This window comes from Chlamydotis macqueenii, chromosome 1 (assembly GCF_036417535.1).
Source record: "Chlamydotis macqueenii isolate bChlMac1 chromosome 1, bChlMac1.mat, whole genome shotgun sequence".
Lineage (NCBI taxonomy): Eukaryota > Metazoa > Chordata > Aves > Otidiformes > Otididae > Chlamydotis > Chlamydotis macqueenii.
The window spans coordinates 91,915,919-91,935,566 of NC_141556.1; the positions used below are offsets into that span (position 1 = coordinate 91,915,919).

General features: G+C 40.6%; 1 protein-coding gene across 1 annotated transcript in view; it reads left to right on the forward strand.

Annotated features, from left to right (window-relative positions):
- Positions 1–1,799: 1,799 nt before the first annotated feature.
- ZBTB20 (zinc finger and BTB domain containing 20) overlaps positions 1,800–19,648 on the forward strand; it is a 112,558-nt gene continuing 94,709 nt past the window's right edge. Inside the window, exon 1 of the mRNA XM_086761362.1 lies at positions 1,800–1,855. The gene's annotated coding sequence lies outside the window, so the exon portion shown is untranslated. The remainder of the gene's footprint in view (positions 1,856–19,648) is intronic.

The window sequence follows — 19,648 nt, forward strand, 5'->3', positions numbered from 1 at the left end:
GACAAGTACTCCAGGTGGGGTCTCACCAGGGCAGAGTAGAGGGGGAAAATCACCTCCCTCGACCTGCTGGCCACGCTGCTCTTGATGCAGCCCAGGATGCGGTTGGCCTTCTGGGCCGCAAGGGTGCATTGCCTGCTCATGTTGAGCTTCTCATCCACCAGCACTCCCAAGTCCTTCTCCTCAGGGCTGCTCTCAATCCATTCTCCGCCCAGCCTGTATTTGTGCCTGGGATTGCCATGACCCAGGTGCAGGACCTTGCACTTGGCCTGGTTGAACTTCATGAGGTTGGCACGGGCCCACCTCTCCAGCCTGTCAAGGTCCCTCTGGATGGCATCCCTCCCTTCCAGCTTGTCGACGGCACCACACAACTTGGTGTCGTCGGCGAACTTGCTGAGGGTGGACTCTATCCCACTGTCCACATCGCCGACAAAGATGTTGAACAGGGCCGGGCCCAGCACGGACCCCTGAGGGACGCCACTCGTGACCGGTCTCCACAGGGACATTGAGCCATTGACCACCACTCTCTGAGTGCGGCCATCCAGCCAACTCCTTATCCACCGAGTGCTCCGTCCATCAAACCCATGTCTCTCTAGTTTGGAGAGAAGGATGTCATGTGGGAAGTGTGTATATAGTGTATCACAGATGAATCTATGGGCTTCACGGTCAAATCTTCAGGAACAATGTAAAAGGAAAATAAAAGATACATGCTTAGCAAAGAAGTTTTCTGCCAGAAGAACTTCCTTGTTGAAGTTTATCAGAGTAATCAATTATTGAAATATATTTTATTTCAAGAGTAATCAATTCTTGAAGATGTATAGTGATCTACTCTTCATCAGCCTGATCTTGCCCTTCCTTTCGTTGTACAGCGCCTCATCTTTTCAGTCTGGGCAGAATCCATCCAACCATCATGCAAATTTTCCTCAGTTTCTTTCAGTTTGGAGAAGGAAAGGAGGGACAGGACTGATTTGTAGCTTTGAACATGTTAGGGGCGTCTGCCTTTGTTTTCTGTGTCCAACAGGAGTGTATCTTCCTGTTAAAATTCATCAGCCTTTCATTCATTTTGTCTATTACTTCATCCCAGTTTAATGTGTTTTGGAAAATGGCAATATTTGACTATAAAGCTTAGATACTCTGTAGTAGACTTTGGCGACTAGACCTGTAGTCTACTGAATGTTTGCAATCCTTTAGCCATTCCACTTTCATGCAGCCATTTCTTTTTCTTAGGGGTCTTAGGGTAACAAATCTGTCAAGTCCAAAAGCTACTGTGTTGACAGAAGGAACTAAGACAACACAATTTTTCTGTGCAGCTATCAGCTGTAATGTAAGCATTCTCAGCCCTAATAATATGCCTAACCCCTCTTCTGTGAAGGTCAGGATCAAGAAGGCGAGTTCTGTTTCAGAGGCCTGTATCATCTGGCATGACTGCTAAGAATGATGCCGTTCAAATCTGGCAGTGTTTTTGTGATAAAAGCATTTGTCCATAGGAGCCACAAGCCTATTTCATGGAGGCTGTTGAACAGCCACCAGAGGATATTTAGTCTTTGCTGGCTTGGAATTATCCCAGGACTGAAAGGCTCCTCAGCCATTACCAGTTTTCTCAGCTACATAGTTTTGGGGTCAGGTATTTTCAAAACTTACAAGATTTATGCAGTTTGTGAATTTAAAACACTTTTTTTTTTCTCTCTCCTGTGGGAACTGCTACCATCTGTGACTCTCCTCAATCCCCGTTTTATATTGGTGTTGTTTTATGTGTTTATTGTCACTTAATTTCCTTTTTTCTTTCTCCCTTTTTTTTCCTCAGATCACTCACAATCAGTTTGTGGCCTTCCTCTGAAGGAACTTTCCTGTCTCTTGTGTAAGTATTTATACCAAATATTTTGTACTTTTCATCAATAAGAGTCGTGCATTTTGTTCAAGTTCCATCAAAGTCAGCCTGGAGCTCTTGTGAACTTCTTTGTTGCTCCTGATGGCCGCAGGACTCAGTACTGAGTTTTTATTCTAATGCAGCAGTTCAGGATTTTAATGCAGTGTCAGTTTATGGGACTCAGATTTAGTTCAGTGACATTGTGTGATTGATCTAGAATTTCTATGTGCATTTCTGGATGACAGTATGGAAGATTTCTGTTATATTTGGGGATATACTTGTTGTGATGGGCATTATGCCGTTGTGCTCAGATTCAGAATAACACATATAGTATTCCATGGTGTGCAAGCATAAAACAAGTATAGAAAACAGTCAACTAGCATTTCAACCTGTCCTTGCTGAAATCTGACCTTGTGGCGTGGGACCCTTGCTTACACAATCCTGTGTGCTCTCCTACCTAATACTGACCTGCTCTTCTTATCTGGGTAGATTAAATATGCTATATTCTCTGTAACATCTAACAGTACCAGAATTAAAAATCTGTTAGTAGTTTCTTTGGAAGATGTTATGTAGGGTTCTTTTCTCTTGGTCTCATTCACTTGAGTTTGGCTGCTGCTATATAGGTTGTCAATTTGGTGACCATTTTAATTGGAGAAAATACTATATTAACTCACCTAGAACAGGAAGAATTAAAATTTTCACAGTTTAAGTTTTGGTTTTTCCTTTTTTAGAGGGATAGTAGATGGAACCTGTGGAAGAGTTTGTTTGTTATTATTTCGGTTTTAATTTTGCCAGGTTCTTACACGTGATGGTTTTGTGTATTTGGAACAAAAGTTTGCATTTTACTGGGATTCCTTCATACATATTGGCAGTGAAATCTAGTGTTTTTAGAACAATGATGCTTCTTGTTGTGATATAAAGGGAAATATAGCGCTACCACTTCATAATATTTACCATAGTTAAGTAAAGACAGACCAAGGTTTTCCAAATGTCCACTAGCATTTTAAGCCACTGTTTTGGGATGTGCAGGCTGGAGCTATTTAGTGAATGCCAAAAATAATGAGGCTTTTAAATTTAGGTTTAGAACTCTATGTCCAAATATGCCTAGACTTTGTGTTACTTTAGATCTCCATTTTGCAATTTAAATTCATGTGCTCTACCCGTTCAGAAAAGAAAGTAGATGGCTGTTAAAGTGCTGCCTGGAATTTAAAAAAAAAAAGCATGGCACAGTAAGAAAAATAACTCCTTCATATTTGGGAGAGGAATTAAGCCTGCACATTTATGTTCAAGTTGTATTTTGATTGTTGGAATTTCTTCAAAGGGATGCTAAAGTGCAAGTGGACATTCATAATTTTTTCAGGTGCATACTGAAACAATCAAAGAGCTTTCTTTTCCTGATACTAGACCTAAAATATGTGACTTTAACATTAAAAGTTGACTCACTACTTTTGTGGTGCAGAAGGAAACGGCACACCTCCTTCTCCCCCGCCCTGTGGGCAGAAACATGAGATATGCTGCAGTGACTGCGAAAGGTGGTGTGACAATGCCAGCTACCAAGGAGATGTATTTGAGCTGACCTATCATGCCGATGGTGTCCCCATATTTCTTTCCTTTCCCCTTTGCCTTTCATTACGAGGTGTCCCAAATCTGTAATTTACAACGTGCTGTTCCAGTTTTGCTTTGATATATTTGCTACAAATAAGTAGGAGTCTATGCGCGTGCATAGCTCCCCGTGGCGGTGTCAGGCCCGTGAGATGAGGGGAGCAGAGGCCCCCACAGAATGCAAGGCGGTTTACGTCTAATCTGACATTTATTTGACTCGGAAAGGCAATTGATTAAAGTCCCATCAGACCTTTGCCATCATGTATTATGTATTTATCCAGCAGGGGCGGTTCATAACGGCCCCTGACAAATCCTATTATTTTTGTTGCAGAACTTCATAATATCGATAAAAAGTGTTAATAATTCTCAGGGACATGGAGCACACAGCGCTTATGTTAACACTTCCTGCAGCAGCAGCAGCAAAATCATTTATGTCTGTGGCAAGGACCGTGTGCCTTCAACATTTGCACGAAGGTGCCAGTTTATCATTGTTCTCCCTCTGCAGTGCCAGGCAGTTTAGGCGGAAGTAGCAAGCTGGCTTCATGGTAGGGATGTGGAAACCCAGAGCTGAAATCCCTCTCCAACAGTGCTTTGTGGTGTGACCATGCATAAGTTGTTTCTCGTCTGTCTACCTTTGTTTCTTGACCTGTAAAACTAGAATCCCACACTTTCTTGCTTCTTTAAGGCAGTTATTCCACAGCCAAGGGTTTCTTTGTGATCCTCTGTCCCCAACTTAGCAAGCTTCGTAGGAGCCTCACTTTATTTCAGGCATGTGTGTAAAGTCCTGGTTCTGTCCTTTCTCTCTGGAAGGTAGGTCCTTCAGGCCACTAATACTCTGAATTCTTTTGGGTAGCAGAAAAAGTAGAATTGGAACATCTTTACATTAGAAGCTGTTAATGGTACCTCTCAAGCATGGTTCTGATCTAGAGATAATAACTGATTTGTTCTGCCCTCTGCCTCAGTACCCAGTGCTGGGCTCTCTTCTCACAACTTGCCAATGATTGCGAGTCTTCTTCCTACTCATCTCCCAGGTTACACACATATCTGTCTGGCTATATCAAGGTTTTGAAGGTGGAAGGATTTCATGGATCTCTCCCACAAATTACATTCCCACTTAAGACGAACACATTAATCTCTGCTCCATTTGAATGTCCTCAGTAGTCTGAGAGAAGCAGGTGGATTCTTTATCAAAACCCAACCTTTTCATGGAAGAAGAGTCTTCCAACTGGTCTTGAGCCTTTCTGTGATGTTGTCAACAGAAGGTAAAGGTATCAACAATACTAAGATGCTTTACAGTAGGATAAATAGATACAGTAGGACACTTTTTACGTTCAGAGCACTACCCACTCAGACGGAACCCATACAATATTGAAGAGTTATACACTGTTAGCTTTTGTAAGCGCAAATCAGAAATGCACCAAAGTGATCCAGATACAAAGAAGTTGCAGGATGTGTTAACTTAATTCCTTGAACATCTGTCCATTTCCTTGAAATAGGTTTCTGATGTAACCGGGTTGTCCTGAACTCCAGCATCATTCCTGTTAGATTCAGCACTGATTCTAATCCTTGTTATTTGACATCCTGTTAAAGAAAAAAAAGAAAAGAGTGGCATTTATTCCACAGCTTCATGAAGACATATGCCGTCAAGTAATGATGACCTAAGGGAAGCTGAGCAGCCTCTTACTGATCTCATCATAGTTATGAGAACTATCCATCATATGGTCAGTGATTTGTATGTCAAAAGACACTCAGCAGTATTCCCGCCTGCTAGTTGCCAGTTTCTGAGAATAAGTATTCACTTTATCAGACATGATGATGCTCAAATAGTCTTCGATATCTATGTATGTTTCCCTGCTGTTGGTACTTACTCAACACCAAACTCTCATCTGTTAGTGCTCTGACCCATCATGGTGAGACAGCAAGTAATTAGCACCGGCTGAATCCCTCTATTTGGTTCGTGTGCTTAGTATTGTTTTGCAGATGAGGAACAACAACAGTGATTGCTACACCAGGAACAGGGAAGAGGCATCTTTTCTCTTCTCAGGTTTCTTAAGAAGCTCTCCATTGCTTCAGAGGAGGATAATAACCTCCAGGTCAAGCTCATTCATGAATCAAAAATGAATATTCGTGAAATACCAAAAAAGTCTAGGTATAATAAACCTTATGTTTGCAACAACTTTCAAGAGTTAGCATTTTTCAAGAATTACCATAATTAGTGTAATAAATAGAGGTGCAAATTATCCAGAAGAATCAGTTGATCTGCTTCTGAAAATAAGGAGTTGTTGGAAGCGAATGGTCACCTACACAGCCATCTGAGACAGGAAAGGGATATTATTTCTCCAGCTTTTATGTGTCCTGAAGGAAGTGTATGTTCCAAAGAAGAGAACAACTTGGGCAGAGGGCCTTTATTTGGCATTTGCAAATGAGAGTAGTGGTGAAACAGGCTCAAAATAGCAGTGGAGCAGAAATTCTGCTCTGATGTTTTTGTAGAAATCAAACTGTATAACTGGGAGTGCACCTCGGGTTGAATATTCTTGAACAAGTGCCACAACTTTAAGCTTTATTCTTTATCTGAAGACATAACCATCGAAGGGACTTAAGCAATAGATTTATATTTTTAAAAACCCTTATTTAAAACAAATCTGACAAAGTTCATGGTTCTGTTCTAAAACATATTTAATAAAGATAGACTCAATATCCAGAAAATGTAGCCAGGTAAAAAAAAAAGGGCAAAATTTAATACTAGTTTGTCATTCAAGCCTTAGTATAAGTGTTAACATTCAAATTATTTAACAAATAATAATGGCTTCCCATAGCTGGAGAAGTTGATGTGTGCACAACAGAGGCATGTATGCAACCTGCTTTCTAATTGCGATAGCTACAGGCCATCCACTGGAGTTGGGTGGGATTGAATTTAAGATTGGCCAGCGTGACAGCTGAAAATGTCACACCTTTCTGCCATTCCGCTTACTAAAGATCTTTTAGTTTTGGATTATTTTTCATCTAATTAGCGTAATATGATGTATTGAGTGTTAGCGTTTTTAAAATATAACAGATTACAGCAGAAAAAAAATGAGCTTTAAACTAGACAGTTCTAGGAGTGTAATATTTTAGATTTAGCTAGAAAAAAAAAGAAAGAGCCAGAAAGAAAATGCAGTTGTTCAGTGCACTTTTACCTCACACTGGCATAATTTAATATATTTGAATGGAAAAGACCACCTTGCTGAATCAGTAGCAGCATTTCCTACAGCAGTTTGAACACCAACCATCAAAATATTAAGACAGTCCAGTTTGCAAGGTCTGAAATCACTGCACAAAATGGCACAACTACAGAGTGTAGCACAGTTTTTCAGAATATTCCCTTTGTGGTTATGGTAAATTATCTTCCAACTTTGGCAAGCATGTTGCCATTCTACAGTTATAGGATTAAATGTCTCCCTCTCTTTTCTGAAATGTATTGTCAGTCCTTTTCCTTATGTAAAAGTCCTCTTTGATGCACCCTGCTTTAACATTATGTTGTATACCTCTCTCCATAAAATGTACACACCAGATATAAGATAAAAATGGTACCAAGAGTAAGTAGCACTGGAGGAGTGCTTACTATAAAACTGGATATCGAGAAATAGGTGGTTTCCCAAAGGTCACCTCTTGATTATGAAAGATCATTGATTTGACTATCGAAATGTGCACTGAAATATGAATACCCGTGGACATCTAAATGCCAGACCATGTCTCCATATTTGTGCTGGATGTCCTACGTGTAGGACACCATGATTGAAAATGAGCTTGTAAAAGTATCTGCTCCATCTCCTTTCTCTCTCCACCTCTCTCACTTAAAAAAGAAATGAAAGCCATCTGCCATGTAGTTTAGCTGTGTGCCATTCCACAGGTGTACATGTCAAAGCATATGTGATTACTCTTCAGGCCGTGCTTTTCGTGAAGGCTGTTTTACCTCTTAATGGGAATGGAAACTCTTAGACATAAAAGATTCACAGTGTGTTAAGAAATAGTGTTTTCTTCCTCTAAAGTTCTTGTTCACTGCTGCTTCTTTCCATCATTTTGGATAATACGCTGAATATGGTTCACAAATTCAGCCCCCCAGGTAATATTTTCATTTTGTATGTTTGCATGCCCAAAATACTAGATTTTTGTACACCACCAGAAGCAAATGCTTTTGGATTTGAATAGATCTTCCTCTCTCCCATTCCATCATATTGAGTTCTAAGTTTAATAGAATAGAATAGAAAACTGTATCAGTTTTCTGAATGCTGTTTTCTAATGTTTTAGCTTCTTAAACATAGGCTAAACAGCTTGATTTTTCAGAGACAAAATTGGAATTCCAGCTTCAAATAGCATACAATTTAAAGGTGTTTATGCTTCACCCAATCACCAAAGTAAGGATCAGTAGCAACATTTGGACCTGGATGTGTATTTAAATTTCATATTTATCTGTCTTCACTTACGGATGTCTGTAAAAAAGATTAATTGAATTTCACTTTTTGCAGTAAATCCACCTTCACATAAAAGACAAAAATTAATGTGTTACATTCTGGATGCTCTGCAATATGCACTGAAGGTTGTAAAGGAGACCTGCTATGTGTGATCAGCATATAACCAACTCCAAAGAATGGTGTGTTTCAGAAATGGTTTTTCAATTTTTGCACTTAGCAAATCCTTCAAGTTTTGTTTTTTTAGTGGAAATTTCTTGCTAGAATGTCCGTGTATGCTTACTGTGGTCTAGTTACGACACTAAATAATGAAATTCTGCCACAAAAGACTAAAACAAAAATGCAGCTTTTCTTTCAGTGAACTTTAATGGAAAGGTAACAGGTTTAGTCATTGAATTACCTGTAGACTGAGGCGTGCCTCAGGGAAGATAGTTGAAAATCCTGGGGTTTTTCTTAATTTGTTGAAAATATGCTGGTAGATCATTTCTTTTGGAGCCTGCAAATTAGTCTTGCATTGATACCTTCTACTGTGACTTCTGTAGCATTCTCTTCACCTTCCATCCTGGCATGGCTGTGTTTTGATGCATGTTGTTCTGGTACATACAGTGTACCAGTGCAACGTCTTTACCTTGCCAGTGGTCAGCCCAGTTTGTCCTATTGAAGAGATTAACAAAATGTCATAGCCTGAATAGATCAAGAAAAGCATGTAACATGTTCAAGGAGAAGCAAGGCTTTTGTAAGTCCTTCTGTTCACCAAGTATTTCTCCTCTGCATCTTATTCCAGCAGCATTCTGTTGGGAGGCATTGTCCAGCATTCAGACGAGATCTAAGGCATTCAGGAGGCAGATTTGTAGATGAATGGGCATCCTGTTCTGGGAATAAGAATATTTTGAAAGCACAGAAGTGAACTAGGTATTTAATTCAACTGTACAAATAAACTACTGAGAGAGTTATAGCATCTTTGAACTTCCCAAAGAATAGAACCATAGAAATAACATGGAAATATTACAGGTAAATGAGGCCTAAATATTAATGAGCAATTTATGGAAGTTGATTGATCTTTTTATGGCCCTTAAGCATGCTCCCACTTTTTCCTACTCTCTGCCCCCTCCCTTTGAGGGGCCTCATAAAGAAAAGTTACCCACTTCCCTCAAAACTTATTAGGTAGAAAATGCTATTTTGTCTAATTAAAAAATTGTGGAAATGTAGCCTTCACCTTGCCCAGTAATTCTTTTTTCACCACTGCCCCATCTCCCCTTCAGGTAAGCATTTGCTCACCTTACAGTCCTTTTGGAAATGTTCATCTTAACTCATAATTTCCCTTGTGATGCTGTATCAGATGCTGTGCTGATAGATTACATTTACTGCATTTCCTTTGTCTGGATAATCAGTTATCTTATCAAAGAAAGTTATCAGGTTAGTCTACTACAATCTAACTTTGGCAAACTCATGTTGTGTTTTATCCCATTTTCCATTTACCTACGTGTCTCTTTCATTATTTTTTCCTTCAGCATTTGCTGCTCTCATACTATTGAAGCTCCTGATGTTACCTTAACATCAAAGAGGTGTAAGTGAGATCAGAATCAGTTTCAATACATGGTAGCACAGCCTTGCAAATGTCTATTCATTCTCACGCCTGCGAAGTGTTACTTTCTCATCCGTCAGACAAATAAAGTATCGTTTCTTGTTTTTCATTGTCATTATAGCAAAGGGCAGGTGAGCTGATTTTGAGCCTTGGCTGGTGAATGTTTGCGATGATTTGCAAAAGGGTTTCTACAGATAGAATCAGACACATATACCTGCGCATGAGAGTGCTTGGGCACTTGCATTAGCAAAACCTTAATGTATGTATCAGTAATGAAAATCTTAATTAAGAATGCTGCATCATTGTCCATGAACAGTCTGTCTTTCTCTGTGTGTGAAGTCCTTTGTGTGTTGCAGCATCTACCTGGTCCAGACAGACAGAGCCCTTGACGAGTGTGTGTGGCAGATCTTCTCTTGATTATTAACAACTAGCAAATGGCAAAGTCTTACTCTTCTTTTGTCTCGGCACTGACACTCAGGATGGTAGAGCATACAGCATAATTACTTCTTGTTTGGATTTTTTTCTACTGCTTTTTCCACTTCATGATTATATTGGTGGGTTTCCAAATCCAGCAGCATTGATTAAAACTGAGTTCTGTAGCTTAGAGTTGCCAAAAATGTACACAGATACCTATTTACCCAATAGTATACCTTTTCCTTTAGAAACAATGCACTTACCTCTAGGCCATGTTCTGTATGCACAAAAAGTATGCTAATGGGATGTGAAGACTGAGATTTTAATCCCCCTAAACTCAGGAAATGTAGAGTTAAGGTTCCCACAGCAACCTTACCTCTGCCCCTTCTTACAATGGGTCTCTTACTGTCTGATCCCTAGCTGTGGGCGTACCAGGGCAGGATAGTACAGAGAGAAGACAGTGTGATGGGTAGGAACTGCTGAGTTTTTTCCCTGTAGTTATATTCCAGTGACATTTTTTTTGTTGAGCACCACCTATATGTTTGATGTAGTTTGAAAGACATTCAGAAAACCTCTCAAAGTAATGGACATAAAACTGAGGTATAGGTGTACCGATAAAAGCAGGGATAGTGTAAGGTGTGGAAGGGTGTACACGCATGCGCATACACGCATTTCTCTGCGTTAGAGTCGTCTTTTGCTTTCAGATGAGTTAGACTGTCTTCTCAGATTCACTGTCATGTCACTGACATTAATAGTTTCTGTGGACTCACACCTGCAGAGTAGGAGAATATGTCCCAGGAAAGGCAAGAGCAGAAGGTACTGCTATTTACTTTGAATGAGAAACAGCTATGGAGTCTCCTCTTGTCTGTACAAATCAGAAGAGTTGAGCCCCCTATAGAAATCTGCATATGCAGTGACTTTCCTTTGCAGAAATGTTGCCTCTTTAGAAAGAGTTCCTTCAGCCTGACAGAAGAGTTCTTGCTGAGGGCGGTGGTTTGTGCAAGGTGTAACAGCCACCTATGTCTTTAAGTCATCATATAAAAAAATATTTCTGAGAGTGAAACCCCAGTAATCAATCCGACTACAGCTCCTGTTTCAGCCATCATTAATATTCTCAAAACCAACACTTACTCTGCTAAGACATCAAAACCGGAAATACTCCAGATTAAATGAATTGTTTAAATTAAGTAAATGACTGATTCTTATCTACCTGGTATCATGTCAGTGCATTTCTATCTAAGCAGATTATAAGTGAGGAATCCTCTCCAGTCTGATTTAATGCCATTCTATACCAAAATGCAAAGATGCAGTAATTAAAACGGTAGAAGTACACAACGGCAAATTTATTTCAGAATCTTTATAGAAAGCTATTGCCATCACAGCAGAGCACCACTTGTTGTGGGCAAGGGGGAAGGACATGGTTGTCCTTTTCCCACCTTAAGAGCTAGTCCCAAGTTTTTTACAGAGTACATAATCGTAGGTCTGTACTAGTAGTTGAAGTGTGATCTTGAAAGTAGACTGTGCCACCTACACGTATTCTGACCTTGTTGCCAACTATTAGGCCCCCAACTTTTAAAACTCAAGGTAACTAGCCTGGGCTTGGAGAGAGCAGCCTTGGACTCCCCACCAGCACACAGGACTGAACAACGTGTGGGTCCAGCCATTGCCAGTCTCTCCAGAGTGCATGAGGTGGAGCTGGGTCTTATGAATGCAACAGGCTGGAGCTTTAGCTGTGCTTCTCAAGAGCGTATGTGTATATGCAGTGTGCACCACAGGCAGGTCTGAGATGGACAGGTCTGAGCCTGCGCCCAGCGTAAGCAGATGTGTCCCCCAGTCCTCCCTCTTACAGCTTAGTCACAGATTGCAATAATTGTGTCTTTTTATCTTTTTTTTTTTTCTTTTTTTTTACTGGTCATTTACACAATTGAGTGTCTACAGTTAGAAAACTGTAGCTCAGTGTCTGGGAGAATCTTAAAGAAAATAAAGATATTTTAATGTGGTAATAACCTTGTTATTTCAAAACCAAATGGTTTCAAACATGGCAGTGCTGCTGCTTCTCTTTCAGGACTATGTACGTGTCAAGTTTGATGTTTTAAAACAAAGCTGTGTTATAATTATACAAGTGTGTGTAAGAAAAAAAAAAGGCTTATGGAAAACTTAACAGCTGGAAACTGTTTTTTACATACTTGGATGACTCAAAAACAGCTGAATGGGTTTTTGCAAAGCTTTACCAAAAATGTCATTTCTGGAGTGAGACAAGGCATGAGAAATATCTGCTGAAAAGGTAACAGTTTCAGAAAGGTATAAGCAAATATAGACAGAGATTATTTAATTCATCAACTTACACTGCACAGTTGTTAGTGTAATGCTATAAAAATGAAAGAATTCATATTTATATAGTTTTTCAGAGATTTCAAGGATCTGTACTAGACTTAAGGAACTAAGTTTTGTAGCTGTGAGCTAATCAAATATTAGTATTTATAGTCCATTGGAATATCCCATAGTCAAACAGGAAAATGACATAGAGAAAGGTACGGGGCTTGCCAGAGTCCACGTGGAAAGACCAGATGACCACATTTAGCACCCGTGCCTTCAGATCTCTCAGGTTGTGCAGTATGGCTACGCTCTCGGGCATGCTTGGCATTGCAGAGCTCCTGGCTTGTCTGTCTCTGACTCCCATGTTAGGCACAGATGGCTAGCAGGTGAAGACCCTTGCTTGCATGCATGCCCTGGGCTCAGGTACCCCGCTCCCTTTGTTCTGTCTCCCACTTCATTCCCAAAGGCAACATCTGCCAAATTCTGCCTACTGTGATCGTGACATTTGACTATATTGAAGTATCGCCCCCAGTTACAAGCGTGCGTACACTTCTTCTCTCCCCCGGTGCTCCTGAGGGCTGTCAAGGTGAGAGAGCTCTCACTGGAGACCTGTTCTGGGGTCTTATTCAGGGCACAGTCCAATTTCTATCTCAGTAACAGTAATTTTATTGTTTGAAACTTCAGTCAGTGAATAAATATGATTTTACTGCTGCTTAGTTTGGATGTGGAGCTGTATTGGAGGAAACTGTTCTTCTTTCATACTGAATTTTGTTTCAGGGTAGTGTGTGTGAAAAATAACACAAATAAGAATATTTTTGGATGATCATACTGAACAGTCAGCAAGAAGAAAAGTACAGTATGGTGAAGGGAAATCTGTTTGTAGTAAAAGCAATATGAGCTTGTGGTTTGCTAACGGGACCAAGACATGAATTTTCACTTTAACCCTAGCCATAAAACTCCCTCCAATGCTGGGGAAATCACTTGATCTCCTGTCATTGCTCCTCAGTTTCTTCCTCTCTGTATTAGTGGCAATCATGACCCAGCTCACCAGAATACCATTCCTCCTGAAGTTCAGTTGTTATCAGAGATTTTGTAGAGATGCTTTTCTAACCTAACAAGCCCACTCCTTGTCAACGTTCAGAGTGCCATTGTCTTACTTTCCCGATTAAACGGGCTGTTACAGCTTTCACTTCTTTTAGCTCAGCAGAACCACCCGTTCTGGGAGGGAACGGAAGACTCGGCACTGTCTTGTGCATTATGCAGGAGATTTTCAGTAAAAACCCCAGGTTAAGAATTCAGTGCTGGTATTTCAATGGGACATAAATATGATTTCATTTTCTAAGCACAGCTGATCTGAGCTCCTTGAGAAACAGTAATCGTGAGACAGACTTCAGCTTGCCATTTTGCAGGCACATTTGCCTGCAGCCCCAGATTTAGTTAGATTTAATCTGCGCACCTAAACTACAAAGTCACATGAAGAAAAAACTTGAATTTAGCCAACTAGGAACGCCTAACTCCACAAATCCCACGACACAGCAGGGCATCATCAATCTTTTCACAGCTTTTCAAAAGCTTTTACTCTGTGCCCTACATATTGACCATCTTGCTCATGAAGGGTCTCAGTTTCATTTTCCCTTCATCATTTCCCCTTTGAGGTATCTAGTGTTGCCAGTGGTTCACACAAGAAGCTGTCCTTGTACTCCTGCCGAAACCAGAGCCACAGCCTAAGCCAGTCTTTAACTGGGCATTAGAAGGAAATGATGCACTTTTCATTTTGCTAGCAGCTTCGCTTCCTCAGCTTCACAAGTAATTTTCTGATCCAAAACCTCTCTGCTATTGCATTGTAAGTGTTTTGCAATTCTCGTTCCTACAACAGTTCAAATGCTGAGCAGTGACGTTATGCGTCTCTCTCCTTGTATGTATATATCCTGTGCATGAAGAAGTGTCAGGTTCATGGATCTTTTTATCAGACCTCATCAGTTCTTGCTTTCCAGAGTCATCTTTTGGATTGCATGATTTTCAAATATTTGTTGACTAGAGGGTGGTATGTTGAGAAGACTGGATAGAGAAAAGAGGAGAAGAATGAATAAAAGGCAGAAGTCAGTGAGTTGGGTAGCCTGTTGAAGGTAAATCCTTACTTGGAGAAAGAGTTACATTCTGTAAGGCCCAAGGCAGTTTAACAAGAGCTGCAGGCTCGCAAATTCTCTGTTTTCATGCTAACTATTATGAACAGAACTTAGAAAAATGCCACAACAGACCTTTAAATACAATTGCATTTCAGCTGTGGCTGAAGTAGGAGAAACAAACTAAAACCTAGTAAGCAGTCTTAGAAAGAAAGTGTTTCCCATTATAGTCCGTACAAGAATTGGCATCAATTAAACAGCACAGGTGCATGCGGGAGGCATTTAGGAAGCAACAGAAACTTTGCAGCATCCTCTTTACTCCCACTCCACTCCAGCAGGCTTTTGTTCTTCAGCGTAGCTGCCTTTGCTGGACTGCATCTTGAGCTGTAGCTGTTTTCGGCTGAAAGTTTTCAGGCTTTGTCACTGAAAAAAAGGACAGAGAGAAAACAATAAAAGTGTTCATTTTCTTGCCTAATTGAAACAGCAAAATTGGTTTGGCTGTTTTGGCATGAGAGGCAAGGCGGAAAGGACACCCTCTCCATTTTGAATGACATAACTATTTTACAACCCACTTTGCACAAATGAAGCCATGGAGGTAGGCAGGATGGATTGTGAGAGAAACAAGCTGCGAGGAGAAGCAATGCATTCTCTTGCACATCTTTAACAGGAGTATGACCCTTTGACACTATATACGCACAAAGTTTTGTTGAGCTTGCACGGCAAGGTTGTGTTACCTATGTATGTGTGGCCCACCTGCATGTATGTACTATTTGTGAACCTTTCCCTCAGCCCATTTACAGTTTGCCTGGAGATTTAGCAAAGCTTTGCAATCTCAGAGATGTCTGGCTTAGATGTAGCGTTAAATGAAATTGGTTTGTGTTGCAACAGGATCGGTGGGAGGATCAAAGTCTTGGTGTAAAATAAAAGGAGTTATTTCGCTTCTGTGTGCTGAAGTGTTTTGATTTCCCTCCATTTTTTTCATTCTTATAATAGTTTTAAGTTATTGAGTTCTCCAGTAGCGAGCAAAATGTTGTACCAAAATAGTTACTGAAGACAGAATTGCCTCTTCAGTTACTATGAGAAGGGGTGAATGTTACTTGTATGAAGGGTCTCAGAAACTGTGTTTTTTTAAGGTTGATCAACATGTCATTTTAAAATCACAGAGGCATACACCGGGACAACACGATATGTCTAATGATTCTAGCTTACCCTGAAAAGCCTGTGGTCAGCGAGAAATTTGGCAGATTGTCTCTCGGGTCAGGAAGTAATTCTGGTTTACAAATTTCAAAGCCAAAATCTGTTTTAGTATTTCTTAAATGTCAAAACAACCCTCTGACCTTGAAAATTACTTTCTCTGTATACTTTTTGTGCTTTTAAGTAGAAAACAGGCCTTTTTCATAGTGAAATATTGTAGCCTGTTAGTCATCAAATCTGCGAATTTAGAGAAGGGAAAGTGACATTAACTCATCTTTCCTTTCCCTTTGCAAGTGCAAGAACAGGCGTCATTCATATCAATGGCAGCTGGAGGGAAAAAGGCTTGCTAACCTTTAGCTGTGCTTCCAGTTTATTTCCATAATGTACGCGGTATCTTCTTGACTGCTCAGTCCTCCGTCTGCAGCATTTCAGACCTCATAATAATAGTACATGGGAGGACAAGTTTCTCTGGTGTGTATCAGAAGAGACCCCCAGTGCCTTAATTTTGTACTGTCCCATCCAAAGCATTGCGGGAAGGTAAAGGCTATAATCAGTGCAGCTGGCTAATAGCACACTTTTGTAACCCAAACTGATCATTCCTGACCCTTACTATGGTTGGTTGAACTTAAATATGACATTTGAGCAGCCCATTTCGTTGACATATCTCCAGTATTCTTCTTTACTATGAAGTCCTTTTGCCACTTCTGAATGTTTGGTGGTTTTCCTTCTGAAAATATGCCCTTCCTTCATCCTTTCTCCATGCACCTCTTCTTCTCACTTTTCCTTTCAGAAAGCAGACGTCTGCATGCTGCCCCCTTTCCAGCGGAGCAGAAGCAGCCTGTTGTTCTCCCTATGAATGAGAAATGGCGTGGAGAGAGCAGTCTGAAGCCCTTCTCTCTGCCCTGGCAGCAGAGCACAGCACATCCTCCCTGTTCCCAGGCGCTGCTGCTCTGCACAAAAGCGACTTCAGATCTTTTTGGTTCTGATACAGCCAACCTCAAAACTTCTTGTAGTGTAAGGTCTGGGCCTCTTCTGCCTCAGTTATCCATAGTATCTAATGTTACTGCATTCTCCGAGCCTTTCTGCCCAAGGAGTTGCAATTACTATATCATTGTTAATACATAAACTTTCCCTGGATTTCTGTGAAGTAGGGAGGTCCTATTTTCAGCACTTAGCTGCAGAGGAAACTGAGGCACAGGATGAATCACTTCTTGCTTTGACACCTGGGCACAAATTTCATATAACTCAAGGGTCATTTTAAGAGATTTTCTGAGAAATCATTTGAAATGTCTGCCTCAAGTAGTCTGCTGAAAAGCGTCTTAAAAAGAACTGCATGGTCTTCATAACAATCAATTAGTTGGGTACTGTTCTACGTAGAGATGGGGAAACCAAGGCATAGTATTTGCTGATGCTCACAGAATTCAGCAGCTTTCTTTTCATAGTCTTTTGTGGTTACATGCCTTCCTTTCTTCCCATAGTTGATCATTTAAAAGATGGAACAAGAGAAGAGATTAAATTTGGAGATGTTGGCTATAGTGTTCCAAGGTGATGGCTATTCAGGCAGTTTACAATGTAGCATTATTAATTATTAAGTATATTAAAATGTTAAAAAGTAATACTTGCTCAGTGATATGCCAACTTAATATAGAGCAAACACCTACTGCTGATCTGTAGTTAAATTATTTAATCTAGAACTAATCTACGGTTCAAACCAGTTTCGAAAATGAAGTAGTTCTATCACTGATAACAATTGTTCAAACCCATAGCGCTGACTCCAGCATTGACCTAAATGATAGGAGAGAATTATACGTCAGACACAAGTGTGTTGGAAAATAAGTAACAAAGTAATGTATGCTGCCCCGGTTCTCTGTTATCTGGGCCAGTGTCACTTTTGTTGTTAGAGCTTTTTGCTGTGCTGGCTTTGCACCCTGCTTCCTCCCTCCAGCATTCGAGTTCCAGCACTTTCATGACCATCTCACAGGGAAAGTTGGTAGAGACTTAGTTTCCTTTGCCCTGCATCAGTTTACACCCATTCTGCAACCTGGCGTGTGGCTTGGCCCGTGGCTGATCCTGCTGCAAAGCTTGGCTCAGGAGGGCTGACCCCGTGTCCGGGGAGGGGAGATGCCTGCCAGAGCGCTCCCAGTGACCTCAGTGGAATTGCTACTGATTCACCCTGATGTGAATACAAGCAGATCTCAGGCCAGTAGACCTCGGTGATGAAGTGTTTCCAGCATCCCATTTCAAGAAAAATAGTGAGCCCCTTTGAAGAAAAAAAATACTTTTTTTTTTTCTTCCCTCTCTCTCACCAAGTGCCTCCACAAAACAATGTGGGGGAAAGGAAGAGAAGAATATTCAACAGGAAATATTTTCTTCCACCTTCTTGGAGAAAAAAATTCCCCCCTCAAATCAAAACAAGATGGAGCCCTGGAGCCCCACCTGCTGACTTGAGGAAACCTAAAGAAGAAAGGGAACATGCCTGGTCCTGTGCCAAGCATTCAGCACTGGGCTTGTAGCGCTGTGATGTGGCACTTAAAGCTCTGGGGGACCTGGAGCCAGCGTTACAAATGCAACAAAAACTCTCATGAAAACGAGCCTCTTCACAGCGTGTTGAGCTGGTCTGCGATGGCCTCAGGAAATCCCCCTGGCTAGACAGGGCCTTTTCATCCACTGCATTGCTCTGACTCAAAGAGAAGTCTCACGTAACCTCCTTGACCAGAATCTGAGCGTGCCTGTAGTCTGCAGCGTAGGGCTTTGCAATTTCCTTGTTTTCAGTTAATCATTTCACACCTCCCACTCTGAAGAAGCCTGCCCTGCTTTTCTTTGCTGTCCCATCACACACGTAGGGCCCAAGGCTGCAAGCACATGGCATGTCCTCAGTCATTGGGCTTCCCGCCATTCTTCCTTTGTGATCAGATCCTTAGCTGACGTAAACTAGCCTAGGGCCGTTGATTTGAGTGGGAATTTTCATTGGTTAAACACTTGGCCCTTTGATTCTCAGAGAACTACTCGTTTTTAATAGCACCATGACTGATGCTGCTTGTTTTCAGGCTCAGGACCATCTACAAGTGAATGCTTGCGTATTAATTACAACAAAGAGCAAATCTACTTGACATTTGATTTTGTTTTTCTTGTTTCCTTGCAAGCTTGAAAATGAGCTGCTTTTGCCAAAAAAAAAAAAATCAAAATGCATTTCACACTTTTTTTTTTTTTAAACTTGAAATAGACCCCTTGAAAAAACTGACATGTTAAACACCAGCAAGAAAATGATTATTTGGACATATGGCTCCTCTTCCTGAACTTTGCGGAGAGGTTAGATAACGCTCTTTCACATCTTAAAAGACTAGACTCCTGCTGCATTACTAACATATTCTTATTTAATAATCCAGCACTGATGATACTTTATTCAGTCCTAGTAATGTAAGACTCATTTATGGTTTGGTCAGTTATGAGGGATTTGTTTTTTCACAGATTATCTTCTAATTTGTTCTTATTCATTGCTCTGTCCTGAAGCAGAATATAGAATAGAGTAGAATCATACACAAAAGTATCTTGTGGCTCTGTCTTTTAGCAGGGGTTTGCATTGTATGGATTGTTTCTATTAAACATGGCATGTTTAATACAAAAGTAAAAACAAATTTTAAAACTTCACTCTTAAGACAGACTCGTCAGAACTCATCCATTTACTTTTCAGATAAGGCTGTTTCATAAAGCAAAAAAAATTTCTAAGAATTAAAATAAAGGTGTCAAAACACCTGAAAAAAAATTAAATTTCACAGAAAGACTGTCATTAGCTTTGTCGTAACTGATGTTAGCAGTCATGTAAGGTCCACAGGTACTTGCAGAATGCATAGTCACATAGGAGAACTGGCCAGGAAACAGGAATGCCACATGGTGAAAATGTTTGAAATTTTGGAGTATGAGAATGAAACTTTATGGAACTTTTTCATAAAGAAGAGAGTTTTCAAAAGATCCACCTCAGTAGAGCCTAATGGCTAAAGGGCCAGGACTCCTCATGTGCATGAGGAAGCATGGGAGTCTGTTCCTTTCTAGGTCTCCCTTATCACACCCTTAATCATCAGGTTCTAGGATCAGCCACTTTCTC